This window comes from Lissotriton vulgaris, chromosome 2_1 (genome assembly GCF_964263255.1).
Source record: "Lissotriton vulgaris chromosome 2_1, aLisVul1.2, whole genome shotgun sequence".
Taxonomy (NCBI): Eukaryota; Metazoa; Chordata; class Amphibia; order Caudata; family Salamandridae; genus Lissotriton; species Lissotriton vulgaris.
In genome coordinates, this window is record NC_141687.1 from 1,394,898,331 (window position 1) to 1,394,925,617 (window position 27,287).

The window sequence follows — 27,287 nt, forward strand, 5'->3', positions numbered from 1 at the left end:
GAGCCTACATGATCTCTTCTTGGGCGATATTCAAAATATAACGATCTATTGGGAGATAGAACAAGAATTGCTTGTCCACAGGATTCACAAGCTATAGCAGAGAAGTGGGCCTCTGTAATACCGCTTTTGATCTGACTAGGTAACCGCAAAATGACACGAAATATGTAAGATGTGTCAGAGATCATGACTTCTTCAAATTCCAGCCTGGGTGCATACTGTTTAAAAGTAGGACATGTAAAATCTTAATGTTGAACATATTGGTACAGTGAAAATGCCCTCAAAGTTATTTTCACTGTACCTGGTTTGTCTGTTCCGTAGTTAAACACTGGGATGCAATATTAAATACTAATACTGTATCTCGGGAATGGAACTAGTTAGAAATATAATTAAACAACCATTTTTAATAGTTGTTAATACTCCAATTAAATGGTGAAGTCAGATTTGTTCTAAATATTACTTAAAGGCAATTTTTAAAAGCTACCTTTTCCCTGCCTGAAGCCCCTAGAAGATAAATCTGCATTTTGTTGTACCACTTCAGACATCCAGTAATTAACAGTTAAATACGCACAAGGTGTGAACTTGCTTCTAGGAGAAAATAATAAGCTGACCTGAATGGGCAGACATGGTTCTTTTGAACCAGACAGAATGTGCATGGGGGGCTGGGAGGATCCTTTTTATCATTAAAGTGTCAAGTTATGCTCAAAGGTCACATCCTGGTTGCCAGGTTAACTGTTGCATTTCATATGACACTTGGGGCTCACTTCAAAGATGCCTCCCCTCTCACAGACGAATGCTAGCTGTCACCTCAGCAGGGCCCTTCTGTTGTCTTATCAGCCAGTCAGCAAAATAGAGGGGGGTTCCCCGAGAAGTTGTTTTTTTAGGATGCTGGCAGGAAAACGGGGGAAGAACAGCTAAATAGAAAGCAAGAACTACCCTGCCAGGGTTAATTAAATGGTCCCATCAAGGGATTCAAAGGATAAGAGGGAAGGTGACACAATTCTACGTATCAGAGCCAGCGATACATCATACACATTCAACACATCTTATTATGAAAATAGAAATAATTTATTGATTGAGTTGCAATTCATAAATGGAATCCATAGAAGAACTTTAAAGCATATATACAAACATAGAGGAAATATAGGGCTTAATATGTGTCATGATTAAAATTCAAGCAGAAAAATGTGTTTATTCGCGTCCCACACACTCCCACAGTCATTCGCTAAACATACATACACTTCTCAGTCTCACTCACTATAAAGATAATACAATCATACACATGCAGTCATAAAGGAACATTGGAGCCTGCAGAAGACAAATTCAATAGTTGCTAGGACTAAAGAAACAACATGGAGGCAGGAAAATAGGGGTGCAGTAAATTAACGTGAACTACACTTGAGGCCATCCATGTGGGTCACGCCAACGCGCGTTTCAATGTAAGGCCGGTTTGGGCTGCATCTTCATCAGGGAAGGGAGGACCAGGGGAGGGGGCATACACACACTTTTCTCACTATAGAGCCATAGCATCATATATACTTCATCCGAATCGGGCAGGAATCCTGCAAGTCAGCAATTCTCTGCGGTCTAAATAGTTATGAGCTGGCGTGGCTTTGGGGTTCAAAGGGTCCTTATGGGGCGCAAGATTAAGATCACCTCCTGAATGCTGTTCTCATGCCCTGATAGGAATAATCCATCGGCCTCATCGAAACCAGCGGCCTATGCTCCACCTCCATCAGAACTCTTTCCGTCTGGACGCGCCTTTTTCAAAAAAGAAAGATATGCTCATATTGTCTTACGCCCCATAAGGACCCTTTGAACCCCAAAGCCACGCCAGCTCATAACATTAACACTGGGTGTATCAAAGGTTATATTAGAGTGTGAGGAGATGCATCGTATTATCACATGAATGATGTCATCAGTGATGTCAATTGACATGTATATATATGTATTGAAATTAAAGGTGTCAATTGAGAAGCCATCAGTGATGTCACTGATCATGTCATGAATGATGTAATATGTGACATCATCAGCAGTGGATTGCGGGCGCGTGAGTTATAGTGAGTCCAACTAACTAGAACATGGTAATTTCAATGGTTTTGTATGAGTGAAATGTCCAGCTAACTATAACTGGTGTTAAACCTATGCTTTTTTCAGTGAATTTCAAAGGTTTTTTAAGTGCTAATTCCTAACTATAACGAGTGTTAAACCTATGGGTTTTTCAGTGAAATTCAAAGGTTTTTTAAATGCTAATTCCTAACTATAACGAGTGTTAAACCTATGGTTTTTTCAGTGAATTTCAAAGATTTTTAAAAGCTAATTCCTTTGTATATCGAGTTTGTTACCTACGATTTTTACAGTGAATTTTTTTTAATTACCTGTTTTTTATAACTATAATTTTTTTTCACAAGAATAATTTTTTAAATGTATTTTTCATTTTTTTTTTTTTATCATATTGTCTTGGGGCGCTCGGGGTGCGCGCACCGGTAAGCTCACCGGAGAGCGCAGCGTGAGCGCAATGTCTTCGTGCGGAAAAAAAAGTATGTATTTAACTAAATAATAATGCAAGACATTCAGTAGCATACTTATAAAAGTAGTATTTTTGATTGTAAATACCCGTATTATAACTTTAAACGTATTTCCGTAATGTTAGCAAAACGTCCTTTAGACGTGCCGCGTCAGCGCCCCCGGAAGCGCCTACGTACGTGCCGCGTAAGCGCCCCCAGAAGCGCCTACGTTCGTGCCGCGTAAGCCCCCCCGGAAGTGCTCCGGTGCGCGCAGCGTAAGCGCGTCAAGTCATGTGACCTTAACATAACTCTTTTCATTGGTTGTTTACATTTTTTTTTTTTTTACAACTAATGAAAACCCCACCCATTTCCTTCACTTCCTCTTTCACTTTGGAGACAGCAACACCTGTTTTTGTCTGTCCTACCATTTTGTGTAAAGAATGACTGCCAGAGCACCCAGCAGCAGCGACGAGTCCGATGGATTCATTGATGAAGAGCCTCCTCAGCCCAAGGTCAAGGAGCATTTTATTTGGAAGTTTTTTTCAATACCTGAAGGATTAAAAAAGGTGAATGCTCCCAAAGTTGAATGCAAAATCTGCCAAACTGTGCTTTCCCGGGGAGACCGTAGAAGGAAGTACAGTTTTGGCAACTCCACAATGATTCGCCACGTCCAACGCAGGCACCCCCAGACTATGCCCGGGAGAGTGTCCGAGACCTGGCACGTAATCCCCCAAGGGATGGTGCCTCTACTTCTACAGGAGGACCCACAACATCAGGGAGAGGACGTGCAGCGGAATTGGAGATGATTCCGAACATTCAACCTGTTTTTAGTGACATTACTATAAAGTGCAAACAATGCGATGAAATGCTTTGCTGTGGTGAGCAGAGCATCAAGCTCATTGCACGCAAGAGGAAAGAACACCGCTGCCTTCCCCAGCCCTAATTTTTCCCCCTTTTTTTGCTCCTGTTGAGCAGTTTTGCATTCTCTGTTTTTGTTTTTGTTCAAAACATAAAAAAAGAAGAAAAAAAACAGTTCTTTTTAGAACTACCTCCAATTCTCAAAAAAGAGCTGTATTATCTATTTTCTTTTTCTGTTTCACCCTGTGGTGCGCTCAGGGTGCGCGTACCGGAGAGCGCACCTGGGAACGTACCCAGCGCTTAGCCCGTGAAAATTTCCCCCCCATAAAAAAGTTTTTTTGCCCTTCAGGGTCCTTCTAGGCCCCCTCAAAAAACCTAGGGGATCAGGGGGTGTCTACCCTGCCCCCTTTTAATCTTTTCCCACTTTTTATTTTCACCTCTGGTTTTCTCGATTTTACCGAGACACAAGATGGCAGACTCTCCGGACTGTTTAGAATGTTGACAGACATCCGACAGCCAATCAGATTTACCCTTGCGCACTCCCGTAGCGCGCCGAGTGCGCTCCCCGGTACGCGTACCAGTGAGCGCTTGTTGCGCGCCTATAGATATATATGTGTTCTTGAAGTAAATTTTTATAAAAACCACTGGAACAATTTTCACCAAACATAGCAAAGGCACATCCGTGTACCAGTCCCTACAATTTTGCCAAGTTTGGTGTAATTCCGTTCAGCGGTTCGGACTGTAGACTTGTCAGACCGTCCTATGGAAATTAACATGGGAAAACACATTTTGGGACCCCCCTCTTTTCTCAGCCCCCACTTCACGAATCCACCTGAAACTTTCAGGGAACGAGAGGAGCGGAGCTGGCCAAAATTTTGGAAAATTACACACAAATTCCTCAACCAGCGCCAAAGTTATTCCCAATAGAATGTTGCGGATTTCCTATGGTAGCTAGGTCCTAACTATAACTACCTACTGGCGACCGCCAGTAGGTAATATATATATTTTCACTGAAAAAAACATAGGTTACACACACATTATAGTTAGGAATTAGCATTTAAAAAACCTTGCAAATTCACTGAAAAAACCATAGGTTTCACACATGTTATAGTTAGCTGGACATTTCACTCATACAAAACCATTGAAATTCCCACGTTATAGTTGGGTCAGCTAACTATAACTTGCGCGCCCGCAATGCACTGCTGATGACGTCACATATGACATCTCTCATGATATGGTCAGTGACATCACTCATGACATCACTGGGACATCATCCTTGTGAAAGAGTGGCAGACCTGCACTCACCCTAGTATAACGTTTGATACATACATTCAAAAATAGAACGTAACATTTTCTAAAGAATGGAGATACCAATACCTGTTAGAACAACCTATTCAGTAATTCCTAAATATACATACACACTCACTCATTCACCAATAGTTCTATATAGTCACTCATGCATGTACTCACTCATCATATGTACTCATGCACCTATACATCCTGTTACACACCTACTCTCAAACATAGTTATTCACGCATATACTCAGACATCCATTTACTTGCATATACAGCTCTACACACACCACTACACTTACTTCTACAGAAACGTACACAAACTTACTCTCTTAAAAAATCAGTTATAGAAATACATACTTATTTATACATGAACTCTTCCAATCTGTCACTGTCATATATCCTTACATATATACATAAATTCTCATATATACTAGTTTAAAACCTGTATACTTACTCATAAAGACACTATTGAGGCAGTCATTCACTCACTAACACACCCATACACACAATCATCCACCCATACAGTCCTGCACACATGTTGTCTTCAAAACACATAAAAACAGTGAGTCAGTCATTCATGCATATGTGCGGTAAGTAATATCCCTCACCAAACCATACAGACACTCATTCTGATACTCAAAAAACCAACTAATAACCCATATAGACACTCATTTACCTACTCACTAGCCCATGCAGCCACTTATACACAAAGTGAGACATTGAAACAGATGTTTACATATTTAAACATTACTCGCTAGTACATGTGTTCACTAAGATATACTTAAGTCAGTTACACAATCAATTTTACAAAAAAAACATTTAGACACTTATTTACCCATTTATTCTTCCATTAACCTTTTGATATACATATATAAAAAAATTTTTTTTCAGAAAGACACATTCACTGGATGATGTCATCAGTGATGTCATTTGAGATGTCATCACTGATGTCATGAGTGATGTCACTGACCATGTCATGAGTGATATAATCTGTGACGTCATCAGCAGTGCATTGCGGGCACGCAAGTTATAGTTAGCTGAACCAACTATAACGGGGGCATTTCAATGGTTTTGTATGAGTGAAATGCCCAGCTAACTATAACATGTGTGAAACCTATGTTTTTTTCAGTGAATTTGCAAGGTTTTTTAAATGCTAATTCCTAACTATAACGTGTGTGAAACCTATGGTTTTTTTTCGGTGAATTTCTAAAGTTTTTTAAATGATAATTCCTAACTGTAACGTGGCTGAAACCTATGGTTTTTTCAGTGAATTTCAAAGGTTTTGTAAATGATAATTTTTAAATGTATTAATTGTTACATTTTTTTTATACTGATTTACTACATTATTTTAAATTTTTTTTTTTTATTTTTTTTATTACATTACATATTTTTTATATAAATTAAAAAATAAATGTTTTATAAAATATTGAATTTTTTTAAATATATTTTTTAAATTAATATATATTTTATATCGCAGCCAATGATATCCTATGGAAGGAAATTCAAGTTACTGTAACTACGAATAGAATTACTTTTCAGGATCAGTAGTGGGCTGAAAGATGCAGCACTGAGGTCTCTCCTGATAACAGGTGAGTAAATTGGAATTCGAAGTTCAGCTGATTTTTGAGGAATTTTTTAAAGTTCCAAAACTCCACACTTAGAAGAATTTCCAAGTAAAACATGTCAATGTTACCCTATGTAAAGAAATTCAAGTTACTGTAAGTATGGTTACATTTACTTTTCAGGGTCGGCCCTGGGCTCAAAGATGCAGCACTGACGTCTCTCGCGATAACAGGTGAGTAAATCGGAATTCGTACTTTGGCTGATTTTAGAGGAATATTTAGCTTAATAGTAAAGGAAGGGGGCGGGGCCTGAGGAGACATGTGTGCAAACACGCCCTATGGCGCGTTTTAGGGGAATATATTCCTCTTCAATCCTGAGGTCACCTGTGAACCACCTAGCCCATCAGATACCTCCAGTTTGCACCAGGGAGCTGCGTTGCAGAGAGGTGTTCAGAGGGCACGCCCCCTTTTTACAACACTCTGCAACGCAGCTCCGTGGCACTTACTAGAGGTACCCGTTGGACTAGATGGCCCCTGGGGGACCTCTTGATTGAAGAGTAATATATTCCCCTACCTAAAACGCGCCACAGGGCGTGTTTGCACACATGTCACCTCAAGCCCCGCCCCCTACCTTCACCACCGTGCAAACATGCCCCGTAACGCGTTCTATGTTGGGGGATTAAGTCCCCTTGCATACTGGGGATCCCTGGGGGCCAACTAGCACACCAGGAACCTCCAGTATGCGCCAGGGGGCTGCGTTGCAGAGAGGTGTAAAAAGGGGCGTGGCCTCATTGCACCTCTCTGCAACGCAACCCCCTGGTGCGTTTGCAGAGGGGGAACTAATTCCCCTCGCGTACTGGAGGTCCCTGGGGGCCAACTAGCCCACCAGGAACCACCAGGGGGCTGCGTTGCAGAGAGGTGTAATGAGGAAACGCCCCTTTTTACACCTCTCTATAACGCAGCCCCCTGGTGCTTTTTCAGAGGCGGAACTAATTCCCCTTGCATACTGGGGATCCCTGGGGGCCAACTAGCCCACCAGGAACCTCCAGTATGTGCCAGGGGGCTGCATTGCAGAGAGGTGAAAAAAGGGCGGTGGCCTAATTACACCTCTCTGCAAGGGAGCCCCCTGGCCCATACTGGAGGCTCCTGGTGGGCTAGTTGGCCCTTAGGGACCCCCAGTATGCAAGTGGAAGTACTTCCATCTCTGCAAACGTGCAGAAAGGTACAGGGAGGGGCCCTGGCCTCCTCCCGATCCCGTTTAAAAAAAAAAGAAAAAACTTTTAAGAAGTGGGGCTGTGTAGCCCCCCTTCTTTTTCCTTTTTTTGGCCCTGGGGACCCCATTCCCCAGGACCTGCCCCCAATTCTTTTTTATTTTTATTTTTTTAACGGGGAAGGGGGCCGCGTGGCCCCTCTCCCCTAGCCAATTCCGGCCCCGGGGACCCCATCACCCGGGGCATGGACAACTTTTCTTTTTTTTTTAACGTGGAGGGGAGCCCCCCTCCTATGCCCCCTTAAGGCCCCGGGGACCCAATCCCCCGGGGCCTTTCTTTTTTTTTTCTTTAATTATTTTTGGGAGGGGGGCCGAGTGGCCCCCCTCCCGAGCCACTTCTGGCCCCTGGGACCCCATCCCCCGGGGCCTGGCCCTCCTCGTTGGGGGCCGTGGGGGGTCCCCAAGCCCCCCACGGTCCCTACCGGCTACCCGCATCCTGCGGGAGCCGACATTGCTTTTCTACATGGGGAACAGCTAACACGCTGCTCCCCATGCAGAAAAGCAATCTGCTTTGATTTTTGAAAGAGAGAGCAGGTTCCTGCTCTCTCTTTCATAAATCAAAGCAGTTTGCTGTGGTAGGGTGGGAGCCGTGAGGCTCCCGCCCTACCACAGAAAACAGCAGTGTCCCGGGGGTGTGCACCCCGGGACACTGCAGGAGCCGGCCCTGGGGGGTGGCGGTCCCCAGGGCCATCGAGGGCTCCAGGAGGGGGGCCCCATGGCCCCCCTCCCAACATCTACATAGCCCCGGGGGGTGGTGGTCCCCGGACCTCCTATTTTACACATTAGTGCCCTGGGGAGATGGCAGTCCCCGGGGCGTGTGGGGGGGGGCTTGAGCCCCCACCCCCCCACACACACAGGTTTTTTTTTTTTTTAAAACAAAGCCCTGCGGGGTGGCCCATGAGCCCCCACGCATACTTAGAAAGAAAGCCCTGGGGGTGGCAGTCCCCTGGGCTCGGGGGGCCTTAGAGGCCCCCCCATCACTGATATCAAAGCCCCGGGGGATGGCGTTTCCCGGGGCTGCGGGGGGGCCTTGAGCCCCCACATACTCAGAAAGAAAGCCCCTGGGGTGGAGTTCCCTGGGGCAGTGTGGGGGGGATTAGGCCCCCCAGCCAGACACTTTTTTTTTTCTCATTTTGCTCCCGGGATTTGGTCCTCCCGGTGCTAATTTTAAAAAAGCAGACGTTTTTTTTCTTTTTTTTGCCGCGGAGTTCGCGTACGTACGCGGACCCCGCGATTTAAAAAAAAAAAAAAAATCATCATTTTTTGGGCCTTGGGGGTCCTTGTGGGACCTTCTGAGCAGGCCTAGGGGGTCAGGGTGTTTCTACCCTGCCCCCTTTTTGCGTTTTCCACGTTTGTTTCTCTGCTTGGTTGATGTTCACCTCTGATGGAATAAGATCTACATTTCTCCCCCTCTTGACGATGACAGTCTGCTCATCAGGTGCAGATGGACTTCCACAACCAATTTATTATGATGCCTGGTCTTTTGCATCAGCCTACAGAAATCAAGGTCGTATCAGTACTGCTTTTAAACTATCTCGGAGCCACTGTAGACATTCAAAAGGGAGAAATGTGTCCTTCAGAGAAACAAGTTTGTATCACTTTGCAGAAATGTAACTAATTGCTGAAGACGCCACATCCATCTACTCAGCAGAATTCATCTCTGCTAAATCTGTAGTGTAGGAATCTCTCCCAAGCAGTGGAGTAATGAAAGAGTTCACAGCAAATATGATGAAGTAGAGTAGTTTATTCCAACGTAAGAAGAGGAAAACCCAGCAAGCTCCCAACAGCTTCTCTGGCCAACTGCCCCTAAAGATTCCAGTCTGACACTCATATCATACCATGGTCTCCCTAGGCATGGCATCACCATCTATGACTAAGATACCACATATCTCCCTCCTTTAACAACTAAACAAACAAGCTATGTACAAAAAATCATGAAAACTGAAGCAACTAGCGAGTAGATTTTACATTGGTCAAGAGATTGAGGTCATGAAACGGGAAAACACAAAGCATAGGAAAGTATGAAATACAGTAAATTTTTTTTTAAACAAAATCAATCAAATATACAGTTTTTTTCACTTCTCTACCAGTCTTCCTTGGCCCAACTTTACCTTGAGGGTTGAGAACAGCCCCCTCCTTTTCCCAAGGTCGTTCCCAGGTACCCCTTGCGTGAAGAGGAACCCAGAGGAGCATTGTATACCAACACTCTTCCAACGTTCCGATGATCTTGTGTCTTCACCCCATTTTCGAAATCTTTGATCACCATGAATGGTTGCGAATATTTTGCTTCTTCACCAACCCTTCCGGGACGTTTGATCATCACCAAACCACCTACAGCTACAGCCTTTTTCTTATCAAAATTCAATTTTCTTTCCTACACTTTTCTTTCTTCTATTTCACCAGAGGGTTGTACCGGTCCCCCCCTTATTTCCAAATCAGAATTCCACACCCAAGATGGCTCAACCAAGGTAACGGAGCGTCTCCTTCTAAACAGCTCAAATGGAGTCTACCCCATTGTTCTATGGGGTGTCAACCTATACAGTTAAATTTTCCTTTTTAGCTCCTCTTTCTACTTCAAAGAATTTTACTTTGCAAGCATAATGGTTTCCTGGAGAACCCCTGTTTAACCGCTCCACCATCCGATTTGTCTCAGGATGATAGAGTGCACACTTCTTATGTGCTATGCCACATGCCTTCAAAAATTCTTCCATCTCCTTTGAGACCAACTGACCAACCCTAATGTCAGTAAGAAGGGTTTCGGGAATACCTTCTCTAGCTGTGAGATCCCTAAATAAACTCACATTTTTTTTTTAAACCTCATTGCCAGACATACTTTAGGCCACCGGGAGTATAAATCCAGCACATAGGTTTGTTGACCCTCGCTATGAGTTGGACCAAGGATGTCCTAAGCAATCTCCTTCCACGGACCAGAGAGGCGTTGCCTAACCAACATGGGCTGTACTCTGGGTTTCTTAGATTTCTCACTCAAAGAGCATGGCAAACAGTCACAAATCTTTCTTTCAATCTGTATGTACTTACCCGGCCACCAATACATCTGACGCAACCTCTACTTTGTTTTGGGCATGCCCAAATGAGATTCATGAGCGAAGCCCATCAGCTGTTCACGTAAATTACCCAGAGGCACTAGTCGAGTACCCTGACACAAAAGACCTCCACATGTGTTCAACTCTTCTTTCACATCCCAAAATGTGCCACACCCATCAGAGCCTTCTTTCCTAGAATGTCTTCCGTTCCTCACCAAAGACAACACTTCCATAAGCACGAGATCTAAATCGAAGTTTTCACTCCATCGCTCCTCTGAGATGACGCTATTCTCCAACACATACAAAGTCAGACTCCTCATCAAACATACCAGAATCACTTTCGCCATGGTTCTCCTTTGAGACCAACCTAGATAATGTGTCGGCAGTCCCGTTTTCCGCCCGAGATGTAGTTCATGTGAAAATAGAACTCTTGCAAAGCTACGACCCACTTGGTTACTCTCCCCGAGACCGAGTCAATCGCCTTCTTCATAAAAATCTCACAGTGGTTTGTGGTCAGTTCTAACTTTAAACCTCACACCCCACAGAAAATTCTTCAACTTCCTGATGGCCCAATGTACTGTAAGAGCCTCACGCTCAATCACTGAATATCTTGACTCAACCTCTTTCAATCCACGAGAAACAAACATGATGGTATCCAAGGCGCCATCACTCCTCTAATGCTGTAGAACTGCGCCCACACCTTTAAGTATGGCATTGGTGGTGATGATCTCCTCTGAGGGTCTAAGTTCTTTAATTTGGATTCTGAACTGAGCTTTTCCTTCAAAAGCAAAAACTCTTTCTCACAAGCTTCATCCTACAAAAACATCATACCATTCTTCAACAATAGTCTCACGTTGACACTCCAGTTTGCAAAATGTTGCACAAATTTATTATAGTATTCAACCATCCCCAAAAACTTCAAGAGTTCTTGCCTCGAAGCGGGCGAAGACATGCGCTCAATAGTATTAACCAACTCAACCTTGAGAGATATTCCATCGCAAATGATGGTGTGCCCCAAATAATCAATGTTAGTAGTGGCAATTTGCATTTCTCAGGTTTGATGATAAGATTGAAACTATCCAACCTTTCCAATACTTCCCTAAGGGGGGAGCATTGTGTCCTTCCGAATCCTTACCAAAGGCTAGAATATCATCTTGATAAGCACAGACACTTATAACCCCTTTAAGTACCTACTCTGTGGCACTTTGAAAAACTGATGCAGCAATATCAAACCAAATGGCAGTCTAATATATCGGAAAGTAATGTAATGAATGCCGTATAATCCCTAGAAGAGTCATTAAGTTCAACTAGATGATAGGCCGAGGTAAGATCAATGGTACTAAATACTTTTCACCCCAAGTAACGATAACAACTCAAATGTTCGGGAGGGGATAACTATCAACAATGACATTCTGGTTGAGGTGCCTCAAATCAACACAGTCATAAGCTGCCATTAGCCTTGCGTGCTGCAACCACAGGTGCAAGCCACTCTGTCCCATCTACCTCCTCTATTATCCCTCCAACTTTGAGTTTCTCAATCTCCTTCTGTATCTCATCTCTGAGGGATATGGAGACATTCCTAACCTTACAACGTGCAGGTTGGGCCCCACCTACCAACTTTATTTCATGCTGATACTCTTTCAAGGAACCAAGATCCTCTCTGAACACATTTGGAAATTCTTTCTTTATTTCAACAGCAACATTTCCTTCAGACGAGCCTTTTTCAAGAACGACATTCACCCTTTCCTTAAGGCAAATGGGGGGTTGAGAATTGGGATTAAAAATTATGCAAAAATCGCCATGATGTATCCAACTTATGATACTATCCCCTTTTTCAGCGATATAAATTTTACTCGGGACATATCGTTCTTTGTACTCAGTGAGCCCCTTAAAATAGCCTCATAGGCGTATACGTTCACCTCCATATCAGGTTTCATTGCTTTATTTTTTCCTTCAAGTTTCTCCTGGAAAAATCTTTTAGAAATAATCATGATCTTTGCACCAGAGTCAACAAGTACCTTGGTTGGCTCTTCTTTGACTGAAATGGTATCAATAGGGCTTTGTTCTTTTGTGACTACAACCTATCCGTAGGAGAATTTGTCGAGACTCCAAATCTGGAGGTTGATTAGCTTGATCACACTCCGCTGGATCATCCTCTACCATAATCTGTTTGACACAAGTACTGACACTTCTTCCCTTGCACACTGACACAAAGCGTCCCTTTTTTGTTCGAGGCATGTGGGCTGCTGAATTCATATCTGTGCATAGATCGCCGCCTAGTGTTGGGTCCGGATGATTGCACATTGTTGTCCTGGAAGAGTCTTCGAAGTATCACGAGATAGGTGGCTCCTCTCCTGGACTACAGTGCGCATGGGCATCGACTCCATCCTCAGATTGTTTTTTTCCGCCATTGGGTTCGGATGTGTTTGAATTCCCTCTTGTCAGAATCAATAGAAAACTTTCTTGAGACCAAAAGGTCTTTAGTTTAATACGTCGGTATACTCTTGCGTTCGGTCTTAGGTCTTCCAGCTCGGTTCCGAGCCGGATTCTCTCACCCGCGTGCTCTCGGCGCGAAAGGCCCAGTCGACGCTCCAGACCTATCGACCGTCCACCATGGACCGAAGTCCATTCAAGAGATGTCCCGTCTGCAACTCGAAGTATCCCCACATCGACGTCCACCCGGTGTGCAACAAGTGTCTGTCGCCGGACCACGATGAAGCCAAGTGTATGGCTTGCTCACGCTTCAGGTCCAAGAAGACGCTTAAGCTTCGACGAGCTGCGCGCCAGGAGGCCCAGCATGCTGCACCGGCGCCTGTGGACATCTTCGATGCAGGGGATGTCGAGAACGAATCTATCCAGGACATTACTGAGTCGAACCTCGTGTCGGACGTCGACTAAGACTACAACGCGGATGCAGAGATGTTCGAGGCCGAAGAAGTCGTCGACGAGGTAGGAGACGACGACGGGGCCCTCGGGGCCGTGGAGGATAGCTCGGACGAAGAGCTTCCTCAAACTGACTCTGGAGCCGTGCCAATTCATAAGGCTCAGGTCGAGGGATCGCCTTCGGGCCTTACCCAAGATCTTACTATGGGTTCTACGGCCCCGCCTTCGGGCTCGGCAACGGACATTGCTGTTGAGCCATACCCTGGCAAAACGAAACCAAAAGTGAAACCTACGGTCTCGCCTCCGGACACTGCGCGGGTGCCGTCCTCGAAACCGAAAGTGCGCATCGCTTTGGTCGGCTCCAAGGCCTCGGAGCCCTTGGTGCCAAAGAAGCCGAAGGTTGCTGTCGAGCCGAAGGCTCAAGTCACGGGCGTCGAGACGAAGTCTGCCGCGCCGAAGACTAAAGTGAAGGTGGTCGAGCCGGGCGCGTCGGCGCCGAAGACGGTCGACGCCGGCAAAGGCCTCAGCGACCCAAAGAAGGCTATCGGCGACCCGAAGAAAGCTCTCGGTGACCCGAAGAAACGGCTGGATGACCCGAAGGTTCTTGCGACTCCACGTCAGCAGGACAAGGCCCGAGAGTCAACTCCAGGTGAGGCCTCGAGGGATTCCATTGAACTGGCGCGCCCATCCGCCGCGTTCACCAAGAAGGTGACGGACTCCCTGCAGCGCATCAGGGACGGGACCGCATCGATCGGCTCGAAGGATCCTACGCCTACAAAACCAGTGGAGAAACCACTTAAGGCGTCCACGCCCATCCATTTCACGTTGGCGCCGAAGGCTTTCGCTCCTAAGGCGGTCGCCAGCGTGCCCGAGAAGGTCTCCTCGGCGCTGAAGTCGTCAGCGGTGGTCCCCGGTCCACATCCTCGACGACCTTCAGTGGACGAGCATCAGGAACACTTCATAGATGCCGAAACGGGCAGGCTTTCCCTCCACAAGCGGAAAGTAGCCCCAGAACGCCCAATGGAGTCCTATAAGATCCCTCAAGAAAAAGAAGGACTCTGCTTTCACTCCCGTCTTGGTGGAACCACTTTCCCCACAGACTCATAATGTTTCGCCCACTTACTCTGATGTGGACGCTGGAGAGGGGGATGATGAGGATGAGTACAGTTATCCTGGCTATACAGACCCTGAGGATACCAACGAACCCTGGGCCGCTGGTGGTGACCCAGGGGATCCTCAGTCAGGACAAGACCCTCAACTATTTTCTGCAAAAACGTCCCCTACAGAAGACTCTGCAGCTTTCAATGCCCTCATTGAGCGGGCAGCTAACAATCACAACGTCCAGCTCCATGCTGACCCTGTGGATGTCGACTTCCTTTTTGATACCTTCTCAGTCTCAGAAAAAACTGTTAAGACTCTGCCTATGCTGAAAGGTGTTTTAAAACATGCTGGAGAGATCTTTAAAGAACCTACCAGGGCGAGGGTGATAAACCCTAGGATTGAGAAAAAATACAAGTCAGCGCCTACTGATCCTACCTACATCAAAGGACAGTTGCCTCTGGACTCCCTTGTCGTCTCGAATGCCCGGAAGAGGGCTAATTCTCAGACTACGGGTGATGCTCCTCTCCCAGACAAAGAATCCAAGGTCTTTGAGGCATCGGGGAAGAGGGTAGCAGCACAGGCGGCCAACATCTGGCGCATTTCTAACACACAAGCGCTTCTGGCGAGGTATGACAGGGCACACTACGACACACTGGAGACCCTGTTGCAGCACCTGCCTGATGAATACAAGGAGGCGGCTGAGATGCTGATTCAGGAAGGGAAGCTGATCTCTAACGCTTCAATTAAGTGCGCTCTGGACGCGGCTGATACCGCTGCCAGGGCTATAAACACTAGTGTTATGCTACGGCGCCATGCCTGGCTGAGAATCTCTGGATTTAAGCCAGAAATCCAAACCACCATCCTTAACCAAACAGTCAACCCCGATCACCTGTTTGGCCCGGAGGTTGACACCACCCTAGAAAAAATTAAAAAGGACACGGAGACTGCAAAATCCATGGGTGCCTTACAGTCCCAGCAGTTTCGTGGTGGGTCTTTTCGTCGCTCAAGCACTAGAGGCGTTTCCAGAGGCCAGCTCTCCCAGTCCACGCAGTACTACAAGGGCAACACTCAGTCCACATACACCAACAAGAGTCGAGGTGGATATCGTGGTAACAGCGCCAAGGGCAGAGGTCGTGGAAACAACAGCTCCAGATCCTCTGCCACCAGCAAACAGTGACGCCTTGTCACTGCCCCCTGACCACACAACACCGGTCGGGGGGAGACTCCAGCAGTTCCTGCCGGTCTGGAAGTCCATCACCACAGACAGGTGGGTCAGGAAACTTGTACAATACGGTTATTGTCTGGAGTTAACGTCCACTCCACCCAACATGCCCCCAAGACACCGTCCTATGTCGGCCGAGCATTTGCACTTATTGCAGCAGGAGGTCACCGTCATGCTGCAAAAAGGGGCAATAGAGCTCGTGCCTATGCGAGAAAGAGGCACAGGGGTCTACTCCCTGTACTTCTTAATACCGAAAAAGGACGGGTCCCTCAGGCCCATCCTGGACCTCAGGCCACTCAACCATTACATCCTGTCGGAGCACTTCCATATGCTGACCCTGCAGCAAGTGCTCCTGTTGCTCAGTCAGGGGGATTTTCTCGCAACTTTAGACCTAAAGGATGCGTACTTTCACATTCCACTGTACCCTTCACACAGGAAGTACCTTCGGTTCACCATACAAAACCAGCACTACCAGTTCAAGGTTTTGCCTTTCGGTGTCACCACGGCACCCAGGGTGTTCACAAAGTGCCTGGCGACAGTGGCGGCGCACCTCAGGAGACAGAACATCCACGTCTACCCTTATCTGGACGACTGGCTCATCCAGGCAAAGTCAGCCCAGCAGTGTGCCGCCCACATGTTCCATACCATTCACCTCCTGCACAATCTGGGATTCTCACTGAATTACCCAAAATCCCACCTCCAGCCTGCCCACATACTGCAGTATCTGCGTGCGACGATAAACACTCTGGCGGCCACAGCACAGCCGAATTCAGTGAGAGTCAGCAGCATTCAATCGCTGATACAAAAATTCAGACCTCAACACTCGCTTCCAGCAAGAGTGTTCATGCAGTTGATAGGCATGATGGCCTCCTGCATCTCCATAGTCCCGCACGCGAGACTACATATGCGCCCGCTTCAGGAGTGCTTAGCAGGTCAGTGGACTCAGGCTCACGGGCAGTTGAAAGACCTAGTGTTGGTGAGCGGTCGGGCATACAACTCTCTGCATTGGTGGAATCCAGGAAACCTTTGCAAGGGCCGACCGTTCCAAGAGCCTGTGCCACAGATCATCCTGACCACGGACGCCTCTCTCCAGGGATGGGGAGCTCATGTACTCCATTACACTGTGCAGGGACTATGGACGCAACAGCAACGGAAGATGCACATCAATGTTCTCGAACTGATGGCGATCTTCATGGCACTCAAAGCCTTCAAAGTACATCTGTGCAACAAGGTCGTGTTGATCCGGACGGACAACATGGCAGCCATGTACTACATTCAAAAGCAGGGAGGAACACACTCTCCGCAGCTGTCTAATCTGGCTCAGAGCATGTGGAAGTGGGCCATTCAGAGGAACATCTTCCTCATGGCAGAACACCTCCCGGGCAAGGACAATCAGATGGCGGACCTGCTCAGCAGGCACAGCCACCAAATGCACGAGTGGGAGATACATCCATCAGTACTCCAACCGTACTTCCAAAGGTGGGGTCATCCAGAGATAGACCTGTTTGCCACAAGGGAGAACGCAAAATGCCAAAGCTTCGCCGCCAGGTTCCCACACCCACAGTCGCAGGACAATGCGATATGGATGAACTGGTCAGGCAAATTTGCGTACGCTTTTCCCCCAGCACCTCTGATACCGCTGGTGGCACGCAAGCTCAGGCAGCACTCGATGACTCTCATCCTGGTTGCTCCAACGTGGGCTCGCCAACCATGGTACACCACGTTTCTAGAACTGTCCGTGGTACCGCATCAGAGGCTACACCTCACACCCAGCCTTCTGACGCAGAGCCCTGGCGACATTCAGCATCCAGATCCGCAACAGCTCAACCTGGCGATCTGGCTCCTGAAGTCTTAGAGTTTGGCTACCTGCACTTGCCTTCTGACTGTATGGACATCATTCGGGATGCAAGAAAGCCCACCACCAGAGCATGCTATGCGGCAAAATGGAAGCGGTTTGTCATTTATTGTGCAGACCACGACATTAACCCGCTAGATGCATCCATTCAAAATATCATTTGTTACCTTTTCCATCTGTACAAATGTAATCTGTCCTATTCTTCCATTCGCATACATCGGTCTGCAATGGCCGCTTATCTCCAGAACAGGCAGCACCTCTCACTTTTCAGAGTGCCTGCCATTAAGGCCTTTCTAGAAGGACTCAAACAAGTCATTCCTCCGTGGACTCCACCAGCTCCGGAGTGGAACCTCAATGTGGTCCTAACCCGGCTGATGGGTCCTCCCTTTGAACCACTGCATTCCTGCGAGATTCAATTCTTGACGTGGAAAGTGGCTTTCCTCATAGCGATTACATCGCTGCGGCGAGTTAGTGAACTACAAGCACTAACTATCCAAGAGCCATTTATTCAAATTCATTCTAACAGGGTAGTGCTTCGCACTAACCCTAAATTCCTTCCTAAAGTTGTGTCTTAATTCCATATTAACCAGACTATTGAATTGCCTGTTTTCTTCCAAAATGCCGAGTCATTGGCGGAGAGAATGCTCCACACCCTTGACGTCAAAAGGGCCCTGATGTATTACATCGATAGGACCAAAGATTTTAGGAAAACTAAACAACTCTTTTACCTTTGCACCACACCACAATGGTAACCCCATTTCCAAGGCTGGTATTGCTAGGTGGATCGTTAAATGTATCCAGATCTGGTATCTGAAAGCCAAGCGTACTCTCACCATTCCACCAAGGGCCCACTCCACCAGAAAGTTGGGGGCCTCCATGGCATTCCTTGGAAATATTCCTTTGGAAGACATATGTAGAGCAGCCACATGGTCTACCACACACACATTTACAAAGCATTATTGTGTTGATGTGCACTCCAAACAGCAGGCAGCTGTAGGGCAGGCTGTTCTAAAAACACTTTTTCAAACTGCTGCAGCTGGCACGGGCGGCCGCCATTAATGGAGGGACTGCTATGTATTCTATGCACAGATATGAATTCAGCAGCCCACATGCCTCGAACCGAATATGCTACTTACCAGTATGCATCTGTTCTTGGCATGTAGGGCTGCTGACATTCATATCGCCCGCCCTCCTCCCCGGCACCTGTAGCAGCTGCAGAATTCACACATTCTTCTAGCATGGTCTTCATTCACTTAGTTTCACTCCATCTTGGCCACAATGGCTAAAAACAATCTGAGGATGGAGTCGATGCCCATGCGCACTGTAGTCCAGGGGAGGAGCCACCTATCTTGTGATACTTCGAAGACTCTTCCAGGACAACAATGTGCAATCATCCGGACCCAACACTAGGTGGCGATCTATTCACAGATATGAATGTCAGCAGCCCTACATGCCAAGAACAGATGCATACTGGTAAGTAGCATATTCGTTACACCTGGTACACGTTGCTCTCAAGGCAGGACACATCTTGTCATTAGCAAGATGACCTCTTTTATCGCACCTGTAACACTTGTGTGGGTTTACTCTCTGTTTCGCCGCACTCTCCTCACTCTCCACATTGTCTTTTTCTTTTTTTATCGTTGCCACACATTTCATAGTGTTCAGCCCTTTTTGTCAATTTGCAACACCTCATCTAATGATGGTTCATCTTTCATCCACAACTCCTCCATACCTTTTCAAATGTCACATCCCAACATGAATTGGCCTCTTATTCTTTCATCAACAAGACCCCAAATTTACAAGAGGAAAGCTAGTTTTCTCAATTCAGTGACATAACTTTCTACAGATTCACCTTCCTGTTGAAGTTTCCTTGCAAAATGGTACCTCTCTAGTATAGTACTCACATTTGGTAAAAAATGTTTGTCCAATTTTTTTAATGCAAATCTCATACTAGTTTGTCTTCGGCCTCTAGCAGTAAGATGCAGTAGGTGATCATAAATGTATTGCGTCTCAATGCCCAAACAATGGAGGAGCAAAGAAGACCTTCTCTCAGCATTCAAGGATGCCCCACCGACCTTTGGATACCTTTTAAATACTTTCTTCCACTTTTGCTACTTCATAGGTGGGTCACCAGGAGTAGTGAGGAAGAAAGGTGGTGCAGATACATTTTGCATACTTAAAACAATTACAAAAGCAGAACAAGTTAAATGAAGCTTTCACCCAAAAGAGTTCCAAAGCAAACCTAAAGAAATTCTGACGATTGTAAATGGGTTCAATTAAAGAGTGTGTGTATCACTGTTGTTTTCTTGACCAAGAAAGCGTAGAGAATTAGATGCACAAAGAAGCGTGCGCACCGGTGCAAAGTGGAGTAAGAATAACCAAGTGTGCCTGTCACTGAACAGGCAAGAACAACAAAACAAAAATTCGCAAATATGCACTGTGAAGCGCTAAATATAACAAAAGCATGCTCCAGAAAGTTTGCCCATAAGATGAACAGGCAAGTGATCAGAATAGCAATGAATAAGTGTGCCTGTCACTGTGCAGGCAAGATCTAACAAAGCAGTACTGTGGCGCATTAACACAAAGAGTCAAATAAGTATGGCTGCTCCAGGAAGTGTGACCGTTGCTGAGCAGGCAGGTGAGCAGACTAGATTATTTTTTTTGATGGTGCGTGAGAACGTCCCTCTGAGGAAGCCTCCGCGATGGAGAGCAAAACCATTTGATGTATGCGGCTGCTCTGGGAGATCTTCAAATGTACGTGGCTGCTCTGGGAGGTCGTCACCCTGCTAGAGATTGCGCTTGGAAATCAGTGCTGATCCTTGTAAGCGACAGTGATCATACTAGCCGCCCAAACGAGGGATTCAGGCCCTCGGTGGAGATCAGCACCGGATGGCGCGTTACCGAGGGAGCGGCCAACAGGCAAGCTGCCAACAGAGGAGCAATCAGGAAAGAAACACGTGCTAACCATGTAAGACATCGCGCGAAGGCTGCACATGATCTGAGCACCATTTGCTAAGTAGATCTATGTGTGGATAACTGGTTTATTGTCCCTGGAAGGCATCGCCGGGCGCCGGCATCAATAAATAATTTTAAAGGGCTTTTTTCACCAGTTTGCGGCCAAACATTTTAGGGCAAGACTTCCAAACCTCTTATGTAGCTGTGATAGGAATCGATTGTGATTGTTGGGATCTTCTCCTGTAGCTGCCGACTACGCCAGTGTAGGAATCTCGTCAAGCAGTGGGGCAATGAAAGAGTACACAGCAATAATGATGGAGGGTAAAGTAGTTTATTCCAACGTAAGGAGAGGAAAACCCAGCCAGCTCCTAAGAGTTTCTCTGGCCAAGTGTCCCTCCTGCCCCTCAAGGTTCCAGTTTGACATCCATGTCATTCCATGGTCTCACTAGGCATGACATTACCATCCATTAATAAGATACCACATATAGCATCATTTATTTTTCTATTTCCCAGTGCACATCTTTATATGAGGACATTACAGCATTGCCTAAGATCAGTGGTGCCAGTGGAAAGACGAATGAGAGGACAAGTTAATACTCACACCGCAAGTTAAACAGTCTTTGAGTGCAAGAAAAGCAGCTGCGTCCCTCACAGAATAGTGTGCTCATCTACAAGATCTTTTAGTGCAAGGACTGTAGTCCGACACCCAACAGCTATACCATATAAAGGTTGTGAAGTTGAAGGCAGTCCATCTAGCCTTGAGAGTGTTTCAATAATTCTAACTTCAAACAGAATCTTAATACAAATGGACAATACTGCAATGATTCACTATCAAAACAACCAAGCGGGCACCAGATCAAGGACTCATTAGTGTCTCAAGCAATTTGGCGTTGGCTACTGATAAGGAACTTAACAATTCAAGTGATTTATTTGCCAGTTCTGCAAAACACTCCAGCATATTTTATAAGATGATTCTTCGTAGATACCCACAAATGGTAACTGAATGATGCAGTCTTGCTGGATATTTTTAGGTCGAGCGTAGCGATGGACCTCTTGTATACTTTAGTATACCTATTTGCTTACTGAATATGTGGACACGAGTCGGACGCGCGCATTTTCCGTCTCCGATTTGGCTTCGTGAGCGCGCTTTTGCTGCTGGCTGTTTGCTGTGAATGTGTGCGAGCGCGACTCTGCCAATGCGCCTTGGAAACCGAAACCTAAGAGCCGCGCGACGTGAGCTGTCTACGGTAGAAGCTCACGCGCGCGGCTCTTAGGGTTCGTTTTGACTTGTTTGTTTCCCTGCATTCTCGATCTGCCGCTGAAGTTTCACCCGGCTGCTCTCGGTGCACACTCCTCTCCCTCGTTTTAAATAAGTTGTCTTGAATAATCGTCCATTTTAGAAAGCTGCCTTTGCTTTCAGAGCCTGCACGTCTATTAATGCTCCTGTGATGAGTCTTTGAAGGCCAGTGAAGGCAAAGCACTGGTATTACAGAGCAAATTAGAAGGAATAATCAAGTTCTGCATTATATTTGTTTTATGGATTTCATATTGGGTGTCCTCTAAATTCAAAGTGCCTTAAATGTGGCATACAACGCGCTCTTTAAACAGCAGTCATAATATGCCACGTAATGTAAAGAAACAAAAAACTCCGACGTGAGAACCCGGATGCCAAGCCAGTTTTTCTGTTTTGAGTTTGTATAGCTCAAAAACTTAAATAAAACACTTGTCAATTTCACCCGCCCTCTCTTTAAATGTGAATTAAAAAACGGCATAAATTAGTCCCGTATCAAAAATTAATGAAGGAAAAAAACACTTGCATATTGAACTTTACTTGGAAGTAAAGCCTTATTAGAGTAGCTCGTCCGACTGGAAGCATTAGAGCAGTGAAGGGGGAAATGGATAGATGATGTACTATGCTTGAAGATCATCCAAAATCGTAATGCGGAAAAGTCGTGAGTAATGGACCAACACAGTTCAGTGCTTTTCTGCCCGCAATTAGACACTTTTGTCTGTACCTACATATGCTGATGCACGTTCTGCTCTAGAAACATGCAAACAGCTCATTTTCTGTGCTGTCTGTGACTAGCTGGACATTTTAGCAAGGTGTTTTTGTAGCTTTTTTTTTTATCCCGTTCTTTATGGCTGAAGACTGTTGGTTTGCTTTACCCTTAACATGTTGCCCAGTCACAAGGCACTTCTATTTGACCTCTAACGCTATATGGGTGCCATGAGTCGGTGGCAGACCATGTTTAACAGTCAGGGTTGTCCAGGCTGCGTATGCAGGCCCATTCTAACGTCAGAACAGTTGCTTTACCTGCAGGTATCAGATTCATGCAAGAGTCACTCTAACATGCATCCCAACACGACTTGGAATAGTTTTCTTTATGTAGCATTTCATACTTTTCTTGCTGAAAAGCTAATAGTACATTTAATACAAAACGGAAGAAGTATTTTGCAGGGTATCGCAGAAAGTTTCCTTATAAATGACCACATAACCGTGTTGAAACTAACCTGGAAGTGGCGTCCCCCAAGGTTGGTGCTGCATTGATGTGTTTTATACAAAATTAACGTCTTGTTGCTAAGATCAGACTGGTTTCACGTTAACTGGCACAGGGACCTTTAATTTATTATGCCATGTCTGCCAATTGAATCACTAATTACGGAAGAGTCGTTCACTATAATGGGGGACATGAACTTCCATATGGAACAAAAAGACGATAGGGACACCCGGGCACTTATTACCGATATGGCCACATGGGGGCTTAGACAAATGGTCACAGATGCCACCCATCAAGCCGGACTTACCTTAGATTGCATTTTCTCTAATATGAAGAGTCTACAAATATCCAACATCCAACCGATGTCTTGGACCGATCACTACGCTGTATGTAGTAGACTCAATATTAAAGAAAAACTGAAGAGTGCGAGCAACAACTCGACCCCACGATCGGTTATAGTCTGGAAAAACATAAACCAGACTGAATTAAAAAAGCTTCTGGAAAGTACTTGTCCGTTGTTGTCTATGGACTCAAAAACTGCAACCCAACAATATCATGATTGGATTGCCCACGCCACGAATATGTTAGTACCAACCAAGACTTTATCAAGTAACAGAAATACCCCAACCGCGCCATGGTACACAGAGGAATTAAGGAGACAAAAACAGCAGAATAGAAACAGGGAAAGGCAGTGGCGAAAAAATTACAACACTGAGGACAAGGCAAAGTATAAAGAGTCTTTGAGTGTTTTTAAAACCATGATAACTGAAGCAAAAAAAACTTTTTTCTCCGCTCAAATTGAAAATGCCAAAAATTCAAGTAGGCAATTGTATGATATCACCAGATCCTTGTCAGGTAATGCCTCTGACCTAATTCCGCCTCCCTCCCATTTTCTCTGCGATGAATTGGCAAAATTCTTCTTTTCGAAAGTGAACGATATTTATCAGGCTTTCTCGTCGTGACCCACAATATCAGCCCCATCGGCTCCCCCTATGGATAACGCCCTGACAAATTTTAACCCACTCACTATAGATCAAATAAAGGCTCTGGTCTCTACCATCAAATCTGGATGTCATTAGACCCTTGTCCTCTATCAGTACTCTCTCCAGTGATGGATACACTCATCCCTGTCATTACTGCAGTATGCAACTCGATACTAGCTTCTGGAATCTACCCGGATTCCTTAAAGAATACGCTGGTGAAGCCCCTGCTGAAGAAAGAAACCCTCGATAAATCAGATTTAAAGAACTATAGGCCCATTGCAAGTCTGCCATTCCTAGACAAGGTGACAGAAAAGGCCATGAATCACCAGCTAGTTGAACATCTAGAGAAATACTCTTTCCTGGACGATTCGCAATTCGGCTTTCGGAAACACCACGGCACGGAAACTGCCTTAATTAAAGCCGCCGATGAGATTAGGACGATCAGAGACCAGGGAGCAACGACAATCTTAGTAATGCTGGATTTGTCTGCGGCTTTCGACACGGTCGACCATAAGATCTTACTCGACCGTGTCGGAAAGAATGCCATTCTCCTTACTGCAAGGGATCTTATTGCATCCTTTTTGGTTGACAGATCCCAGGCTGTCACCTTGGGCCCATATCAATCAGTTGAGATGTCGCTCCCTTGTGGGGTTCCACAAGGCTCATCCCTAAGTCCGACACTATTTAACATATATGTGTCGGACCTTGCCAATGTCATCAAAGCATACGGGATGAGCATAACCTCATACGCCGATGACACTCAACTGGTTTTAGCCATTAAAAACAATGGACCAGAGGTGGCAGAGCGCTTCCAATGTGGAATGCTAGCAATTGGAAAATGGATGGCAGCGAACTGCCTTAAGCTGAACTCCGGAAAAACGGAGGTGCTTATCTTTGGACCTCTTTCTCCTGACTGGTCAGTAACCTGGTGGCCTGCAGCTCTGGGTGACCCTCCCAGGCCTGCCTCTAAGGTTAGGAATCTGGGTATAATCTTTGATGGTGACCTCAACTTTCTAGCTCATGCAAACAAGGTAGCGGCAACAGCCCATCACAAGCTAAGGCTGATCAGAAAAATTCTCCCATTTTTACCGGATTCTGCCGCCAAAACCCTGGTTACCTCCCTAGTGCTATCGTCCCTAGACTATTGCAATGGACTGTTTTTAAATGCCCAGGTAAGGGTTATCACCAAGCTTCAGACTATCCAGAATGCAGCTGCACGTCTGCTCTCGGGGACACCCAAGTTCACTTCCATAGCAAACACCATCAGGAAATATCATTGGCTGACCATCTGTAACCGAATTAAATTTAAATCTTTGTGCATCGTATATAAAACATTGAACGACTCAGGACCTCGGTATTTTAAGGACCAGCTCAGATTCTATAAACCAGCCAGACAGCTCCGATCGGCCAACTTAAATTTATTAGCCACCCCACGATCAAAAACTGTCTCTTGGGGGGACCGTCGCTTTTCGGTTGCTGCATCTAAGCTGTGGAATTCTTTACCCCAGCACATTAGGATGTGCCCTTCCTTGCTACAGTTCCGTAGGGGACTGAAGACGTGGCTGTTTGATCAATAAACGGTTAGCACTTGGTGAGCTCTCGGGAGGATCTAGGGAACAATCTAGCGCCAAGACGCCTATGGGTAATCGTGCGCTTAATAAATGGCAAAAATAAATAAATAAATAAATAAATTGTCACACTGCTTCCAGATTTCTCCTTGCTTTCTTTTTTGTAAATATTCCAATCACTGCAGGCACTTGGTCTTAACATGCTATTTTCGGTTAGCTATTGAGCAAGAACTACTCCTACTATGTTGTCCTGGGGCAGAAAACTTGACTGGCAGGTTTTCAGTGACCAGTGGGTGCAAATGTTTTTCCATTTTAGGTAGTGTTTGCACATGCCATGACTGTTTAGACTAGAAGACGCCCAAAAGCAAACGACTACTGTAGCGACGTGTCCAGGGGGGCTATGCAGACACGGAATTCTGAAGGTTGCAGACCCGCTTGTAACTTGGTATCCAGGAAAGCTTCTCTTCCAGTCTTTGTTTTTGATTCGATTTGATGAATTATTTGGCCGCGATCGATCTTAAGAAACAGCAGTTATTTCAATACCGACACTTCAATATGTAATGTTATTTTCTGCCCTTATTTTGGCCAGATTCAAGATAATTGTTCTTTAAAGAGTACTTCAGGTTTTCTGTAGTGAACTTGCATACATGGCTTAGCTAACTAGCATTTCTATTGGGCAGAACCCTAGTATGTGGAACAAGTACTTAGCATATGCTAGTTTAGAAGATACAGTGTTGTTTGCCTTATTGTGCGTGTTTGGGACACCTTAAATAAGAAGCTTAAAAGAATCATCCTGTGTGGTTAGGCAGTCACAGTTCATCATTTGATTACAAAGGAATCGAAGGCAGACTAAAGTTGCCCGCTACTTGAAATAGACTTGGTGTAGCTTCACAGGCTGTGAATATTGGCATGCATTGAGTGCCAGGTAAGGCTAGCATGTTAGGGTGGCTAGTTGCGGTTTTGAGAAGGGGTTCACAGTAGGTGCTTTGTAAAGTCTTGCCCTATGTTGGAATAGAAAGCAGCTGGCTTAGTGGTTCACTACTGGGGAGTTGGAAGTGTATCAAGACTACACTGCTGATCATATTTTAGTCTTTACCAGTCAATATATGTTCAATGTAGCCCTTTTTAGGTCGAGCCTAGACGAAAGCAAAGCGAAGCTTTGCTGTCTAGGGCTCGACAACTTATGTTATCACTTTTGGGGGAATGTGGACAGCAGACTGTCACGCGCTTCTCCTGCCGGAGATTTGACCTCGTGAACGCGCACGCTTGCCGTGCCCCTCATTCCCATGCGCAAAGACACTGACACAGCCACACTCACGCATGCGCAAACACACAGCCACACGCATACACAGGCACACGCACCCCCCCGTGGCCGCCGCACCTACACACACACTAGCGCACCAGCACGCACACACAGAGACCCCCCACACACCCACCAGCGCACCTACACACAAGCACGCACACATACAGAGACCCCCCGCCGCCGCCATCGCACACACACACACACACACAAGCGCACCCCCCTCCCCCTTGGAACTAAGCCCCACTTACCGCCATTCGGGACTTCTGTAGCCGGGGCTCTCCCTCGTTCAAGACTGGGGTTTCCCGGACCTAGAATTATTCGCCACAGGAGAGCACCCTAAATGCCAAACCAGGGTTGTTGGGCAGTGGCCTTTTCGTCAGAAAAT

At 45.9% G+C, this 27,287-nt stretch overlaps 1 protein-coding gene across 1 annotated transcript in view; it reads left to right on the plus strand.

Annotated features, from left to right (window-relative positions):
* Nucleotides 1–27,287, plus strand: part of LOC147732631 (uncharacterized) — a 277,650-nt gene that overhangs the window by 72,468 nt on the left and 177,895 nt on the right. The gene's annotated exons all lie outside the window — the stretch shown is intronic.